At 39.1% G+C, this 16,624-nt stretch overlaps 1 pseudogene; it reads right to left on the bottom strand.

Annotated features, from left to right (window-relative positions):
* The window catches only part of LOC121134186, a 45,666-nt pseudogene extending 30,035 nt beyond the window's left edge, over nucleotides 1-15,631 (bottom strand).
* Nucleotides 15,632-16,624: the final 993 nt, after the last annotated feature.

Below are 16,624 nucleotides of genomic sequence, written 5' to 3' on the forward strand. Positions count from 1 at the left end.
TGTTGCATTTAGGTTAATAGTAAGGTTTAGGGGTGGGGGTTAGTGTTAAAGTTGGGGTTTGCATTATAGTTAGGGTTAGAGTAAGCGTTAGGATTAGGTTTAGGGTAAGGGTTAGGGTTAATCTTTAGGGTTAGAGTTAGGGTAGTGTTAGGGGTTAGGTTTAGGCTTAGTGTAGGTTTAGGGTTACTGTAGCATTAGGGTTAGTGTAGCGTTAGGGTTAGGTTTAGGGATAGTGTTAGGGTTAGAGTAAGGATTAGGTTTATGGTTAGCGCTAGGGTTAGGGTTAGGGTAAGATTTAGGGTTAATATTTAGGGTTAGGGTTAGGTTTAGGGTTGGTTTAGGGTTAAGTTTAGAGTTATTGTTAGGTTTAGTTTATTCTTTAGGGTTAGGGTTAGGTGTTAAGGTTAGGGTTAGCCTTAGGGTTAGGGTTAGGGATATCATTAGTGTGAGGTTTATGGTTAGGTTTAGGGTTAGGGTTAGGTTAATGGTTAGGGTTAGGGATAGGATTAGGGTTAGGGTTAGCATTAGGGTTATGGTTAGGGATAGGGTTAGGGTGAGGTTTAGTGTCATTGTTAGGTTGAGGTTATTCTTTAGGGTTAGGGTTAGTGTTTGTGTTATGGTTATGGTTAGGGTTAGGGTTAGCCTTAGGTTTAGCATTAAGTTTAGGGTTAGCGTTAGGGTTTTTGTTAGCTTTAGGTTAATCGTTAGTTTTCAGGTAACGGGTTAGTTTTAGGTTTAGGGTTAGGTTTAGGGTTATTTTTACGTTTAGGTTAATCGATAGGGTTAGGGTTAGTGTTAGTGTTAGGATTATCGTTAGGGTTAGGGATAGGGTTAGGGTTAGGGTAATCGTTATGTTTAGGGTTAGGGTTAGATTTAGAGTTAGGGTTAGGTTAATCTTTAGGGTTAGGGTTATGGTTAGGGTTAGTGTTAGGGTTATTTTTAGGTTTAGGTTAATCGTTAGGGTTAGGGTTTAAGGTTAGGGTTAGGGATAGGGTTTGGGTTAACGTTAGGGTTTGGGTTAGCCTTAGGGTTAAGTTTAGTGTTAGGTTTAGTTTAATCATTAGGGTAGGGTTAGGGTTAGGGTTAGGGTTAGCTTTTCGGTTAGGTTTAGGGTTAGGAGTAGGGTTAGTGTTAGAGTATGTTTAGGGTTTGGGTTAGCATTAGGGTTAGGTTTAGGGTAAGGATTAGGGTTAATCTTTAGGGTTAGGGTTAGGGTTCGGGTTAGGTTTAAGTTTATTTTTAGGTTTATGTTATTCTTTAGATTTAGGGTTAGTGTTACAATTAGTGTTAGCATTTGTGTTAGGTTTAGGGTTAGGTTTAGGGTTAGGGTTAGGTTAATCGTTAGGTTATTGTTAGGGTTAGGGTTAGGGTTGCCTTAGGTTTAGGGTTGGGTTAGGGTTAGCGTTAGGGTTAGGGTTAGGGTCATTGTTAGGTTTAGGTAAATCGTTAGGTTTAGGTAAATCGTTAGGTTTAGGGTTAGGGTTATGGTTAGGTTTAGAGTTAGTTTTAGGATTAGGGTAAGTGTTAGGGTTAGGGCTGAGTAAGGGTTAGGTTTAGGGTTAGCGCAAGGGACAGGGTTAGGGTAAGATTTAGGGTTATTATTTACGGTTAGGTTTAGGTTAGGTTTAGGGTTAGGCTTAAGTTTAGGTTTATTGTTAAGTTTTGGTTATTCTTTAGGGTTAGGGTTAGGGGTTAGTGTTAAGGTTTGCGTTAGGGTTAGGTTTAGGGTTGGGGATAGCATTAGTGTTAGGTTTCGGGTTTGGTTTAGGGATAGGGTAAGTTTAATCCTTAGGGTTAGGTTTAGGATTAGGGTTATGGTTAGGATTAGCGTTATGGTTATGGTTATGGTTAGGGTTAGTGTTAGTGTTAGGGTTAGGGTCATTGTTAGGTTTATGTTAATCGTTAGGTTTAGTGCTAGTGTTAGGGTTAGGGTTAGGTTTAGGATTCGGTTAATCGTTAGCGTTAGGGTTAGTGTTAGGGTTATTGTTAGGTTTTAGCATTAGGGTTAGGGTTAGGTTTAGAGTTAGGATTAGCATGAGGGTCAGGGTTAGGGTTATTATTAGGGTGGGGTTAATTGTTAGGGTTAGGGTATCAGGTTAGGGGTAGGGGTAGGTTAGTGGTTAGGTTTAGGGTTAGGGTTAGAATTATTGTTAGGTTTATGTTAATAGTTAGGTTTAGGCTTACGGATTTGTGTTAGGGTTAGGGTTTGCCTTTGGGTTAGGGTTAGCGTTAGGGTTAGGGTTTGAGTTAGGGTTAGGGTTAGGTTAATCGTTAGGGTTAGGGTTAGGGTAAGAGTTAGGCTTAGGTTAATCGTTAGGGTTAGGGTTAGGGTTAGAGTTTTGGTTACTTTAAACTTTAGGGTTTGAGTTAGGATTAGGGTTAGGGTTAGGGTTAGGTTTTGAGTTAGGGTTAGGGTTAGGGTTAGGGTTATGCTTAGGGTTAGGGTAAATCAATTGTGTGGGATAAGTTTAGCGTTAGGGTTAAGTTAGGGTTATGTTTAGGGTTAGGATTAGCGTTAGGGATAGGGTTAGTGTTTGGCTTATGCTTAGGGTTAGGGTTAGGGTCATTGTTAGGTTTAGGTTAATCTTTAGTGTTATGGTTAGGGTTAGGGTTAGGGTTACCTTTACGGTTAGGGGTCGGGTTAGGTTTAGGAATGGGTTAGGATTAGGGTTAGCGTTATTTTTAGGTTTTAGCATTAGGGTTCGGGTTAGGGTTAGCCTTATGGTTAGCATTAAGTTTAGGGTTAGGGTTAGGGTTATTGTTAGGTTTAGGTTAATCGTTAGGTTTACGGTAAGGGGTTAGGGTTAGTATTAGGTTTAGGGTTAGTTTTAGGGTTAGGGTTATGTTTAGGGTTATTGTTAGATATAGGTTAATCGATAGGTTTAGAGTTAGGGTTAGGTTTAGGATTAGGGTTAGGGCTAGGGTTATTGTTAGGTTTAGGGTTAGGTTTAGGGCTATTGTTAGGTTTAGGTTAATCCTTAGGTTTAGGGTTAGGGGTTAGTGTTAGGGTTAGGGTTAGCGTTAGGGTTAGGCTGAAGGTTAGGATTAGGGTTAGGGTAGGGTTAGGGTTAGGATTAGGGTTAGCTTTAGGGTTAGCTTTAGGGTTAGGATTTGGGTTAGGTTTAGGATTAGGGTTAGGGTTAGGTTTATTGTTAGGTTTAGGGTTAGGGATAGGGCAATTGTTAGGTTTAGGTTAGTCGTTAGGTTTAGGATTAGGGGTTAGTGTTAGGTTTAGGGTTAGCATTAGGGTTAGGGTTAAGATTAGGATTAGGGTAGAGTTAGGGTTATGGTTAGGGTTTGGGTTAGGTTTACGATAAGGGTTAGGGTTAATCTTTAGGGTTAGATTTAGGGTTAGGTTTAGGGTTAGGTTTAGGGTTATTGTTAGGTTTAGGTTATTCTTTAGGGTTAGGGTTAGTGTTAGGATTAGTTTTAGCATGAGTGTTAGGGTAGGGTTAGGTTTAGTGTTAGGGTTAGGTTAATCGTTAGGTTTAGGGTTAGTTTTAGGGTTAGGGTTAGGGTCATTGTCAGGTTTAGATTAATCGTTAGGGTTAGTGTCAGGGCTTAGGCTTAGTGTTAGGGTAGGATTACGGCTATTTTTCGCTTTCGGGTTAGGTTTAGGGTTAGTGTTAGGTTAATCGTTAGGGTTAGGGTTAGGGTTAGGCTTAGGGTTAGGGTTAGGGTTAGGGTCATTGTTAGGTTTAGGTTAATCATTAGGGTTAGAGTCAGTGATTAAGGTTAGGGTTAGGGTAGGATTAGGGTTAGTGTTAGCCTTAGGGTTAGGTTTAGGATTAGTGTTAGGTTTAGGGAAAGGGTTAGGGTTAGCGCTAGGGTTAGGATTAGGGTAAGATTTAAGCGTTAATATTTAGGGTTAGGGTTAGCTTTAGTGTTAACTTTAGGGTTAAGTTTAGGGTTATTGTTAGGTTTAGGTTATTCTTTATGGTTAGATTTAGGGCTTATCGTAAGGGTTAGCCTTAGTGTTATGGTTAGAGTTAGGGTCATTGTTCGGTTTAGGTTAATCATTAGGGTTAGGGTTAGTGGTTAGGGTAGGATTAGGGTTAGTGTTAGTGTTAGGGTTAGGTTTAGGGTTACTGTTAGGGTTAGTGTAAGGGTAACGGTTAGGGCCGAGTTAGGGTTAGGTTTAGGGTTAGAATTAGGGTTAAGTTTAGGGTTAGGTTTAGGGTGAGCGTTAGGGTTAGGTTTAGGGTTAGGTTTTGGGTTAGTGTTAGGTGTTAAGTTTAGGGTTAATGTTAGGGTTACAGTTAGGTTATAGGTTAGGTTTAGCTTTAGGGTTAGCGCAAGGTTTAGTGTTAGGGTTAGGGTTAGAGTTAGGTTAATTATTAGGGTTAGGGTTAGGCTTGTTGGTAGGGTTAGGTTTAGGTTTAGTGTTAGCTTTAGGGTTAGGGTTAAGATTAGGGGTTAGGATTGTACAGTTAGTTTTCATGAAGTTAGGCACGTAGTTTCTCAAACAGTGTTGCACCATTAGGTTTCGTGAAGTTAAGCACATAGTTTCTCACACAGTGTTGTATGGTGAGTTTTAAAGAAGTTAAGCATGTGGTTTCCCATACAGAGTTGTATCGTGATCTCGTACAGTGTAGAAATTCAACGATACAACCCTGTATGAGGTCGTTTCACACACAGTGTTATAGCGTTAGTTTTCAAGAAGAAAAGCATGTGCTTTCTCACACAGTGGTGTATCGTTAGTTTTCATGAAGTTAAGCACGTAGTTTCTCAAACAGTGTGGTATCATTAGGTTTCCTGAAGTTAAGCACATAGTTCCTCAGACAGTGTTGTATTCTTAGATTTAAAGAAGTTATGCACGTAGTTTCTCACACAATGTTGCATGGTTAGTTTTAAAGAACTTAAGCACGTGGTCTCACTCAGTGTTGTATCATTGTCTTTCAAGAAGTTAAGTACGTAGGAACTCACACAATGTTGTATGGTTGGTGTTAAAGAAGTTAAGCAGGTAGGTTCTCACTCAGTGTTGTATCATTAATTTTCGTGAGGTTAAGCATATAGATTCTCACACAGTGTTGCATGGTGAGTTTTAAAGAAGTTTAGCATGTTGTTTCTCATACAGTGTTGTATCATTGTGATACACAGTGTTTCACACACAGTGTTATATCGTTAGTGTTCAATTAGATAAGCATGTGGTTTCTCACACAGTGTTGTATCATTAGTTTTTGTGAAGTTAAGCACGTAGTTTCTCACACAGTGTTGCATGATTAGTTTTAAAGAAGTAAAGCATGTGGTTTCTCATACAGGGTTGTTTCATTAGTTTTCAAGTCGTTAAGCACGTAGGATCTCATTCAGTGTTGTATCGTCAGTTTAAAGATGATAAGCACGTGTTTTCTCACAGAGTCTAGTATTGTTATTTTTGAGGAAGTTAAGACCGTAGTTTCTCACAAAGTGTTGTATCATTATTTTTCGTGAATATAAGAATGTTTTTCACACAGTGTTGCATCGGTAGTTTTAAAGAAGTTCTGTAGGTAGCTTGACACACAGTATTATTTGTTAGTTTTCAAGAAGATAAGCACGTGTTTTCTCACACAGTGTTGTATCGTTAGTTTTGAAGATGTTACACAAGCTGTTTCTCACACAGTGTTGTATCGTTAATTTTTATGAAGTTAGGCACGTAGTTTCTAAAACAGTGTCGTCTCATTAGGTTTCGTGAAGTTAAGCACATAGTTTCTCAAAAAGTGTTGTATCATTATTATTCAAGAAGTCAGGCACGTAGTTTCTCACACAGTGTTGTATCATTAGTTTTCATGAAGTTAAGCACATAGATTCTCAAACAGTGTTGTATCATTAGTTTTCATGAAGTTAAGCACGTATTATCACAAACAGTGTTGTAGTGTTATTTTTCATGAAGTTAAGCACGAAATTTCTCAAAGAGTGTTGTGTCATTAGTTTTCATGAAGTTAAGCACGTAGTTTCACAAACGTTGTTGTATCATTAGTTTTCATGAAGTTAAGCACGTAGGTTCACAGTGTTGTATCGTTAGTTTTAATGAAGTTAAGCAAGTAGTTTCACACACAGTGTTGTAGTGTTATTTTTCATGAAGTTAGGCACGTAGTTTCCCACAGAGTGTTGTATCATTAGTTTTCATGAAGTTAAGCACCTAAATTCTCACAGAGTGTTGTGTCATTAGTTTTCATGAAGTTAAGTTGGTATTTTCTCACAGAGTGTTGTATCGTTAGTTTGAATGAAGTTAAGCATGTAGTTACTCACACAGTGTTGTATCGGTAGTTTTAAAGTAGTTATGTAGGTAGTTTGACACACAGTGTTATTTCATTAGTTTTCAAGAAGATAATCACGTGTTTTCTCACACAGTGTTGTATCGTTAGTTTTGAAGATGTTACCCACGCTGTTTCTCACACGGTGTTGTATCATTAGTTTTCATGAAGTTAAGCACGTAGTTTCTCAAACAGTGCTGTATCATTAGATTTCGTGAAGTTAAGAACATAGTTCCTCACACAGTGTTGTATTCTTAGATTTAAAGAAGTTATGCACGTAGTTTCTCACACAATGTTACATGGTTACTTTTAAAGAACTTAAGCACGTGGTCTCACTCAGTGTTGTATCATTGTCTTTCAAGAAGTTAAGCACGTAGGATCTCACACAGTGTTGTATCGTTGGTATTAAAGAAGTTAAGCAGGTGGGTTCTCACTCAGTGTTTTATCATTAATTTTCGTGAGGTTAAGCATATAGATTCTCACACAGTGTTGCATGGTGAGTTTTAAAGAAGTTAAGCATGTGGTTTCTCATACAGTGTTGTATCACAACGATACAACACTGTATGAGGTAGTTTCACACACAGTGTTATATCATTAGTGTTCAATTAGAAAAGCATGTGGTTTCTCACACAGTGTTGTATCATTAGTTTTTGTGAAGTTTTTCTCACACAGTGTTGCATGGTTAGTTTTAAAGAATTGAAGCATATGGTTTCTCATACAGTGTTGTATCGTTAGTTTTCAAGTCGTTAAGCATGTACGATCTCACTCAATGTTGTATCGTCAGTTTTAACGAAGATAAGCACGTGTTTTCTCACACAGTGTTGTATCGTTAGTTTTCAAGACGTTAAGCACATAGGATCACACAGTGGTGTATCATTAGTTTTCGTGAAGTTAAGCACGTAGTTTCTCAAACAGTGTTGTATCATTAATTTTCGTGAATATAAGCACGTAGTTTCTCACACAGTGGTGTATCGGTAGTTTTAAAGAAGCTTTGTAGGTAGTTTGACAGACAATGTTATATCGTTAGTTTTCAAGAAGAAAAGCACGTGTTTTCTCACACAGTGTTGTATCGTTAATTTTGAAAAGTAGACACACTTATTTTCTCACACAGTGTTGTATCGTTACTTTTGAAGATAGCACGCACGCTGTTTCTCACAAGGTGTTGTGTCATTAGGTTTCGTGAAGTTAAGCACATAGTTTCTCACAAAGTGTTGTATCATTATTTTTCATGAATATAAGCATATAGTTACTCACACAGTGTTGTATCGGTAGTTTTAAAGTAGTTATGTAGGTAGTTTGACACACAGTGTTATTTCGTTAGTTTTCAAGAAGATAAGCGCGTGTTTTCTCACACAGTGTTGTATCGTTATTTTTGAAGATGTTACGCAAGGTGTTTCTCACACGGTGTTGTATCATTAGTTTTCAAGACGTTAAGCTCACAGGATCTCACACAGTGGTGTATCATTAGTGTTCGTGAAGTTAAGCACGTAGTTTCTCAAACAGTGTTGTATCATTAATTTTCGTGAATATAAGCACGTAGTTTCTCTTTAAAACTACCGATACACCACGTGCTTATATTCACGAAAATTAATGATTTTTAGAGAAAGATCACTAAATCTACCTTCCTTTGCTTATTTTCCTCCCTGAAGTGACCAATCACGGCTTGAAGCCAACCCATTATCCACCTAATGATAAGCATACACAATTCATTGAATGACCAAAAACCACCCACTCCACCTCTTGGGAATATGGGTGTTGTGTTCTTAAAATTACTTCCTGTGGTCTGGGAGTGACAGCATCTTTAGGGAACCCTTAAACAACCTGAATAATGGTCAAATCCTAGGAGAGTCTCTGAATGATGGGAAAATGCAGGGCTCGAGTAGTCTGTAAGGCTGGGCCATCTCAGCTAGCCACTCTGAAATTGTTCTAGATGCAGATTTTTGAAGAAACTGCAACAGAGGCATTCTGAGAGGCTGGATAACTTGGGCTACTTGTCTTCATTGATGTTTTATCCTTTTATTCTGAAAACACACATACTTTTAACAGTAACATACATGTCTGTGTTAATAGAAGTGTAGAATGTGAGATATGTGTATATCAGCTAAAGATATACTGCTCTATGTTTGGACAGGTAAAAGGCATCTGTCAATTCTATAATCTATTTAGACTGCATAACCAAACTATAATATAAATCTCCATCCATGCTATATGAAAGGATGACATGTAATTATAACTCATGAGGATTCTATAACCAACAAGATTTATCATGTCTCATCTAGTCTTAGAGCTGTTTCCATAGTAGAGGGATCAGCATATATGTCACCTGCCTTATAGCTTTTCTTTGTTTCTTTTGTTATGTCTGTAGCCAATTTTCCCTGGTCAGATCTCATCTGTATTAATTTTGAAGGAATCCCTACCTTTTCATTTCCTGTGGAAACAAAGGCATAACTTTCCCCTCAATTGAACACATTTTCTGACTTTCATTCTAAAGTTAAGACATCCTTAAAATATATAAGTTGGTTTAATTTAGTAGTTTCCATAATCCAATGTCTCTCAGCATCTGCTGCTTTTTTATCATTAGCATTTAAAAGATTTAAAGTTAATAAGGCAGTATATATAGAATTCAGACATTCTATTTCATGATATTTCCCATCCTCATGTGGCTTATTTTCAAATGTTAATTTATTTCTTTTTTAAAGATTTTATGTTATGATTTTAATCTATTTTTATGACTGCCTATACTCATTTTCTTTTCTTTATTTGCCATCTATGCATATGTTCAACCATATTATACCTGTTCACAGCATTTCTTGGTCTAGACCTGAATTTCTACTCATCTGCAAACTTCTATGTCTCTGTGTGGCAAATCTTAAGCAGATACACTATTTGTGGCATGGCTCAACCTAGCATATAGCACTTGTCACTGGCTTCCCAACTCTGAGAATTTGTTGTGTTCACTGTATGGCAGCTGTTTGTATTCTGACTGCTCAAGTACACAGTCTCTTAAGTGTGGGCTTCTTAAAGGAGCCACACCTCTATATACCATAAGCACTGTACTTAGTTGAGAGATGGTGGTTACTAAGAAACATGTCTGCCTCTATGTTAAGACATTTTTTTGTTCAGCTTTCTCAGGCTGTGTGAATATCCATGACCTCCTGTGTACCAAATAAGGCATTTCATACTTTTTAGAATTTATTTGGACTGCCAGCCCCCCGAAAAGATGACACAGAAGCTTATTATTAGTTACAAAAACTTGGTCTTAGCTTAGATCCTTCCCAATTAGCTCTTAAAACTTAAATTAACTCATTTATATGAATCTAGATTCTGCAACATGGACCTTTAGCTATTTCCCCTCTGTACACCGAATCTCTCTGTGTCTGACTGGAAAATCACTCATGCCTCAGACTCTTTCCAAGTTCCTGTCTCTCCCCAGAAGTCCTGCCAATATCACCTGCTCATCTATTGACCATTGAGCTCTTTATTAAAACAATCAGAAGATGCTTTAGTAAGAGACGCATCTTTTCAATTCACAACACTGAATGGAGAGGCTTAGTAGGTAGCCCCATATTTCAAGCAGGCTGAAGAGGGCATACTCATGAAAATTCATACATTCAGGAAGATGAGAACTAGAATGTGAGAGTTTCCATAAAGGTATCCTGGGACAACCCTAACATCAAGCAAACATCAAGCAAACTCTGTAATTAGAAGAGAAGCAGTCATCACTCACTTTAGCTCTAGGACAGACATGTTTATAGATGGCACATGATCTTGCTTTTACCATCTCCAAATGATCTTGCCTAATGTTGCTTTTGTATGAGGTTATGAATATCCAGTAAGGCATTGTGGGCCAGCCATGTGCATCAGGCCAGCTTGTTGAAATGGGGACTCTTAGATCTAAACGCCAGGCAAACCACAAGATGCCAACTGCTGCTTTGATCTTTCACATGGATGGTGCCTGCTTCTGAAGTCACAAGAAGTTGTCCTATTGTTGTATTTAGGTAAGGTTGGGTAGTACTCCTGAAAATCACTCTGTCTCAGCCTTGGTTCCTCTGAGAGGTACCTCCATATCTGAGATCACTTTTTGGCAAGTACTTCCAGTCCTCTATGCTTGTTGGTTTCAGTAAGGCCCCTATGCCAACAATTTCCCTGTATCTTCGCTTAGAAAGAATTGCACTGTGTTGAGATTTGTAATTTCCTCCTTGACTTTGAATTTTTTACTATATTGTGACTCATATCCACAAAGTGTTTGGTTTTGAAGGTTCAGTTTCAGGGAGAACTCAAGCTGTCTTCTTGACCTATGAGCAGCCAAAACTCTTTCTTTGACTTTCTCTGGATAGTAGTCTCATCCCTCATGGTGGCATTGTCAAGCCATTTCTTTAGCGGAGTGGAGGATTTCAACTGCTATTTAATTTTCTGAGTATTTTTAAACATAGCTCATGTTGTGTACAGATTCTTTTTGTTTCTTAAATGTCAAGATTAAAAATGAAAATCTGAGCATGCAAGTACATGGATGTAGTTGCAAACACAAGACTGACCAGAGAATGACTTGGACCTAGAAATTTCAGGCTGGCCAAGGAAACCTAGCCATCAGGATGTGGGGTGGGAGGAATGAGGGGGTTGCAGCATAATTGGTTGTCTTTTTAAATAGTGTTTTGCTTTATTTTAGCAAAGCACACCAATAACTCAAGTCAGAAGCCATGAGCTTGAAGCCAATAGAATCTATTGATCTAGGGGTCATAGCATGCTGTGGCAAGGTAGGCAGCCATTTCTCTTAATCGTTTGTGCCTCTAGTGACCAAAACATTCTTTTTTCCAAGGTGTACATCTGAATCCATGGTGTATAGGCATAGCCTCAGAGGCCTTTGTGCTCCATGCCCTGTTGAAAAAGAGGCTCTGTGGATTGGGGAAGTGTGCAGCATGTCTGTTTTCCTATGGTCAATATAAGGTCACTGAAACAGGAGAACCTATGACTAGGCAGCACTCATTGAGGCTTGATATTATTGCAGAGGTGGTAAAACCTGAAACTCAGGTTCAATTCTGGTACATGAGGAAGGATCTTGGATACAGGACCCAGCAAGTCTGCTCATCCACTCGCTGGCATTCTCACATTTATTGGACAGAGAGGCATGCATGTAACTGCAAGGGTAATCATTTATTGAACAGGTACAGGAATACATTCATGCAGAGTTGTCATGGGTATGACAAAGAGACATTTAAAAGAAATCCTTTGTTTCTGGATGAGTCATCCTAGATAATCAGGAAAGATGCTGGGGATGTAGAGTTTATGCTTTCCTGGGGGACATAGATGGCAATCGGATCACAGGACTTGTCATAGAACAGAGTGTGGACAGGAAGGCATGATGTTAGAGTCTATGTTAGGAGACCCACTCAACACTGAGGAAGCCAGGAAGAAAGTATGCAGACACTCATTAAGCAGTGCTAGAGCTGGCTTCAGGACATAGAGCCATTCTGTCATACACAGTAAAGTGTGACGATGCAGACCTTCCCTGACCACAAAACTGATGTTACTGACCAATATACAGAACAAAAGGCATAGAATAAATAACATTTCCTTATTGATACCATATTGAAAATAACAGTAATGAAAGACCCTAGGCTTGCTCCTACTGTCTTTTGCATAAGAAACTCTGTTGTGTGATATTTGCACATTGTGGGAAGATGTGTCACTGTGATTGTTTTTAGAAAGAGATGAATGGACAATAAATAGGCAGGACAATTAGGTGGGACTTAAAGACAGACAGAGGGAGGGAGAGAGAGAGAGAGAGAGAGAGAGAGAGAGAGAGAGAGAGAGAGAGAGAGAGAGAATGAACTCAGGGAAGAGGAATGGGCAGGGTTGTCAGCCAGAGGAACAGGAGAGGAAACAGGAGGTGCAAGATGGATGAGAGGTAACCCCATGTGAATGTAGATTAATGTAAATGGGTTAATTTATTTTATAAGAGCTAAGTAGCATCAAGCCTAATCTACAGGCCAAAGTGTCGTAATTAATATAAAGTCTGTGTCATTATTTGGGAGCTGGCTGGTGAAACAGAGAAGGTCTCATTATACAAAGTTATGAAGAAATTACAATACATTGAGGCTTAATGATTAAAGCATCTTTAAAGGCGTTCACATATCATCAGAATGAAGCCTTGGAATGAATGGGAAAGAGGATAGATGAAGGAAATCATAGTACTCTTCAGGCTGGAGGAGAAATGCAGATTATGATGCTCTATTCCCATGGAAGGAGTAAGGATATACAGACCTCACAGGAAGATGTTATTATCAGGAGTGGGAGTGAGGTGGACCCAGCCACTGGTGAACATCTACACTCACATTCTTAATGACTATTGATGCTTTGCTGAGCATTTTTCACACAAAAGTACAGCATCTATGTCCATCCAAATCCTTGTTTCCTTACTTAAACACTTGGGTCACTTACTGAAAAGCTCATCGCAGGACTAAATCATAAACCCAGAAATTTGGAAACCAAATTTCAATCTCTCCTCAAAGCTTCCTTATCAATTATTTTTATTATAATTTTAGGGCACAATACAATGCTTTTGAAAGGGTCTCATTTGTGCTCAGCCACTCTTCATTCTCACTGGAGATTACCCACCTGGAGGCTCAGGTCATTCTTCCAACTTCGGCCTGGAGACAGTGATCTGCAAGGTATGAATAAGAACACATTCAGGTACCAGGTCCAATTTATTTCCACAAGAGATACTACATGCTTCTCTAGGGGCAACACATGTCTGGTTGCTTCTTGGTATGTTCTTTCCATGATATAAAACAGGCAATAAAAATGTGTGAGTCCTGACTTACCAGCCTCAGTTAGGTCTAATATATTTTCTATAACAATTCCCTGCTTCTTGCATAGAACCCCAAACTTTTTCTTGATGTTTGAACTCAACTTTGGTTTCCTGCCTGTGAAAAATAATGGTGACTGTAGTGATTGCATCTTGTGTATTGACCACATTCACAGAGCTGATTAATGAATGGGACAGGGCCCCTCCAGAAGGATGAGAAAATGATTGAAAACATGATTATCAGGCATGGACATAACCTGTCATGAATTTAGCATTCATAGGATATCTTACTGGCATAGTGTGTGCTTTCAGAGACCTCCTACCCCCACCACTGTGCCTGAGGGATGACAGAGGTGACCATTTGTCTGCAGTAGATAAGGAAAAAAGAGGGAGTTTGGGGCCAGGCTGGAAAAACCATGTTAAACCTAGGGTTTCTTTCTTCTCTTCTTCTCCCATCCCATGACCAGTGTCTGTGGGAAAATACTCTACCGTAGAGCTTCATCATTTGGAATGTTTCCCCATTCTTGATATTTCTGAGATGAATTATAATATAATCATCATAGTCTGTATCAAGTATTGTAAATCACTTATATCCATCATCTGTGGAAGAAATGGAACACAACTCAGATATTCTTTGGTCCACAGGAAATTATTGAAACCTTTTACCTATTCTATATCACAGGTAAAACTCAAAATGCATATTCTAATAGAGATTGGTGAAAATGTCTGGTGCTTTCTATCCATACCTCTTTGGACATCTTGAAGTAACCTCTAGTGAACAATTAGACACAGCAGCCACTCTCCTCTCCAAAGCCTGTCTACTTCAATCAGCAGCTTCCATTGATCTCTATCTGCCTGTCATAAGCTCACTGTATTATGTACCGGCTGCTGCATCCTGAGTGATGTGAACTGGTGGCATCCACTGGGGCAGAATCAGACAGAAGGCAGGAGACAAGAAACCATCTTACCTTACTTGTTCCACCTGCCCAAGAATGGGATGCTAGTTATTAGATGACCTCTGTTGCATTAGCTAAATAAACAATGATCAGCAACCAACTGAGAGTCTGAAGAGGGTTGAGGTGTTGTTCAGTTGTAGAGAGTTCGACTAGTATGTATAAGACCTTGATTTCAATTCCCAACAATAAGGCAAATGTGCTCACACAGACACACACACCCACAATAGAGATATTAGTGTTTTTATAAGTTCCTTATGTAGACTTTTTGTATACTTACATTTGACATCATATACACCAGCCTCTTCTGTTTTGTCACGTACTAAATACAGCTCTGTACACTCTTTATTGACACTGTGAAATAGAATCAGGTGGTGCTTACTGGTACTGCTCTGGCTGGCCCCCTTAGCCTCTGTTCTCCCCAATTCTCCCATTTCTAATTCCACTTAGCTTTCAAATGTTTTTGTAAAATGATCAAAGTCATTCATTTGTGTTATTTCACTTATACTTGATACTTTAGTAATCACATATTTGCTTATCTTTTAGAAAAAGAATGACAATAACTTCAAATCACTGTCACAACTGTGACTACTTCCCATTGTCACTCACTTGTGCAGATTATCACCCAGATGTCCACCATCTGCATCAAATTAGCGCTATGCAAATGTTGCCTAATGTACAGAGGAGAATTAATATCCTCTTTAATGCAGTTGTAGGGGTGGATTTTCTTGGCTTACAACTAGTCAGAAACATTTAACTCATGATAATCTACTTTTAAGCTGTGTTATGCATCTCATTCATTATGGTTTCAGAAATGTCTCTGACTGCTTATTAAATCCCCAGTAAATTTGTTCCTGTCACCAATGCTATTCTCTGACTTTGAAATCTTGGTTATTCTCTCTCTCTCTCTCTCTCTCTCTCTCTCTCTCTCTCTCTCTCTCTCTCTCTCTGTGTGTGTGTGTGTGTGTGTGTGTGTGTGTGTGTGAAGGCCTGAGACCATGACAGGCCTCCATTTCTTCTTTTTCAGCTAAGAACACCTCACTTACATGGTATGGAATTTAAAAGCTAAGGAAGAGTTCCTGAAGAGATGAATGTACTCCACAAAAATTCTCATGCTTCCATGTTCCTCTATCTTTTCTCTTTTGTCAGAGGCCACAAGAATGGTACACCATTTTCCCTGAATCTGTAATAGATAAGTGAATTATTAAGAGAGGAAGGGCAGGGACATTTCATGGACATGTTTCTACTAGAACTCTGACACATGGGCCTGGGCATTAGCAAATACAGGATTAGATCTCACTCACATCTGTTGGCACAATACTTAAGATCCTGTCTCTGTCTCTCAGTGGGAGTGAGGGACTGCAGGCATTGTTAGATATGGATAGCATAGGGCTGGTTTTGCTTTACAGTCTGAAGCCTCTATTTGTCTCACAGAGTGAGGAGCCACAATCCTCCCCTCAAAGGTCCCACTTGGCTTCAGAGTTCCCAGGAGCATCCTCTGGGTCAGACGTCCCCAATCCCCATGAGACTACCTTTTCTGGATTAAAGTTCTTTCCAATGAGACTAGTTTTTCCTTCTGTATGAACACAGACTAGGGTTAGCTCCAAACCCAGCACAACCAGAAGCAGCAGCAGCCTCATTTTGGATGGAATAGAATTGTCTCTCTGTCAGGACTGAGTCTTTCCTGGTGGTGGCTGCACTCCACTCCCCAGCTGCTTTGTACTTATATAGTTTCTGAGTTTAGTTGTTTTAAACTGTGATCTCCTCCTTCTTCCCTCACTCTCTGTGAAATGTTTCCTCAATTATTGATGTGAAGCCAAGGATTTCTCCTGCCCTCTTCAAACTTGGCTGTCTTGTCTCTTATGGATTGATTTAGTAACCTTACATTTCTCAAAATATAATCTCAAGAAAAATAGTGGATGACTTAGAGAGCTGCCATTTGGAAACTGCCAGATGTAACTTTGGATGTTGCTTGGAATCAGAAAGCCAATTATGTGTGGAGGGATTGAGCCGATGTGGGACACCAAGGGGACAGAGCATCTTTGCTCTATGTCTCCAGTGGAGTGTAGAAGTAGATGCATTAATCATTTTTAAAATATATATATTATTTTATGTTTATGAATGCTTGTTTTGGATATGTGTTTGTGCACTGCTGCTTGCCTGGTGCTATGGAGATAAAAAGAGTCAGATCCCTTGAAACATGTTTTTGAGGAGTATGCAGACCTCCAAGGACCAGCCTCAATTTCCCTCCAAGTACCAGCCTCAACTTTGCTTCAAGGCAGTATGCTAAACAGCAAGCATGGGGGCTCGCTAAAGGGATCTGAGAGTGAATGAATCAGCTCATAGATACATTCTACTCATGTCTCTTTATTCTTCAAAAGGTTCTTTCTGATCCCACAAGGTGTCCAGCTTATAAACCCATACAGACACAATTAGCAGTTCTCTGGAAATAGCGAGGATACTAGACATGCTTTTCTCAGGGCCTGAAAACAGGTAAGATCTTACAAAGTCTGTGCCTTATGTCTCAGAGGGGGTGTGACTTTTTCCTCAATATATATATTTTTGATTAGAAATATGAATGCTTCACATGTCAATGCCAGCTCCCTCTCCCACCCTTCCTCCCTTGTCCCTCC

The sequence above is a fragment of the Mesocricetus auratus genome, unplaced genomic scaffold (genome assembly GCF_017639785.1).
Source record: "Mesocricetus auratus isolate SY011 unplaced genomic scaffold, BCM_Maur_2.0 Super-Scaffold_4256, whole genome shotgun sequence".
Taxonomy (NCBI): Eukaryota; Metazoa; Chordata; class Mammalia; order Rodentia; family Cricetidae; genus Mesocricetus; species Mesocricetus auratus.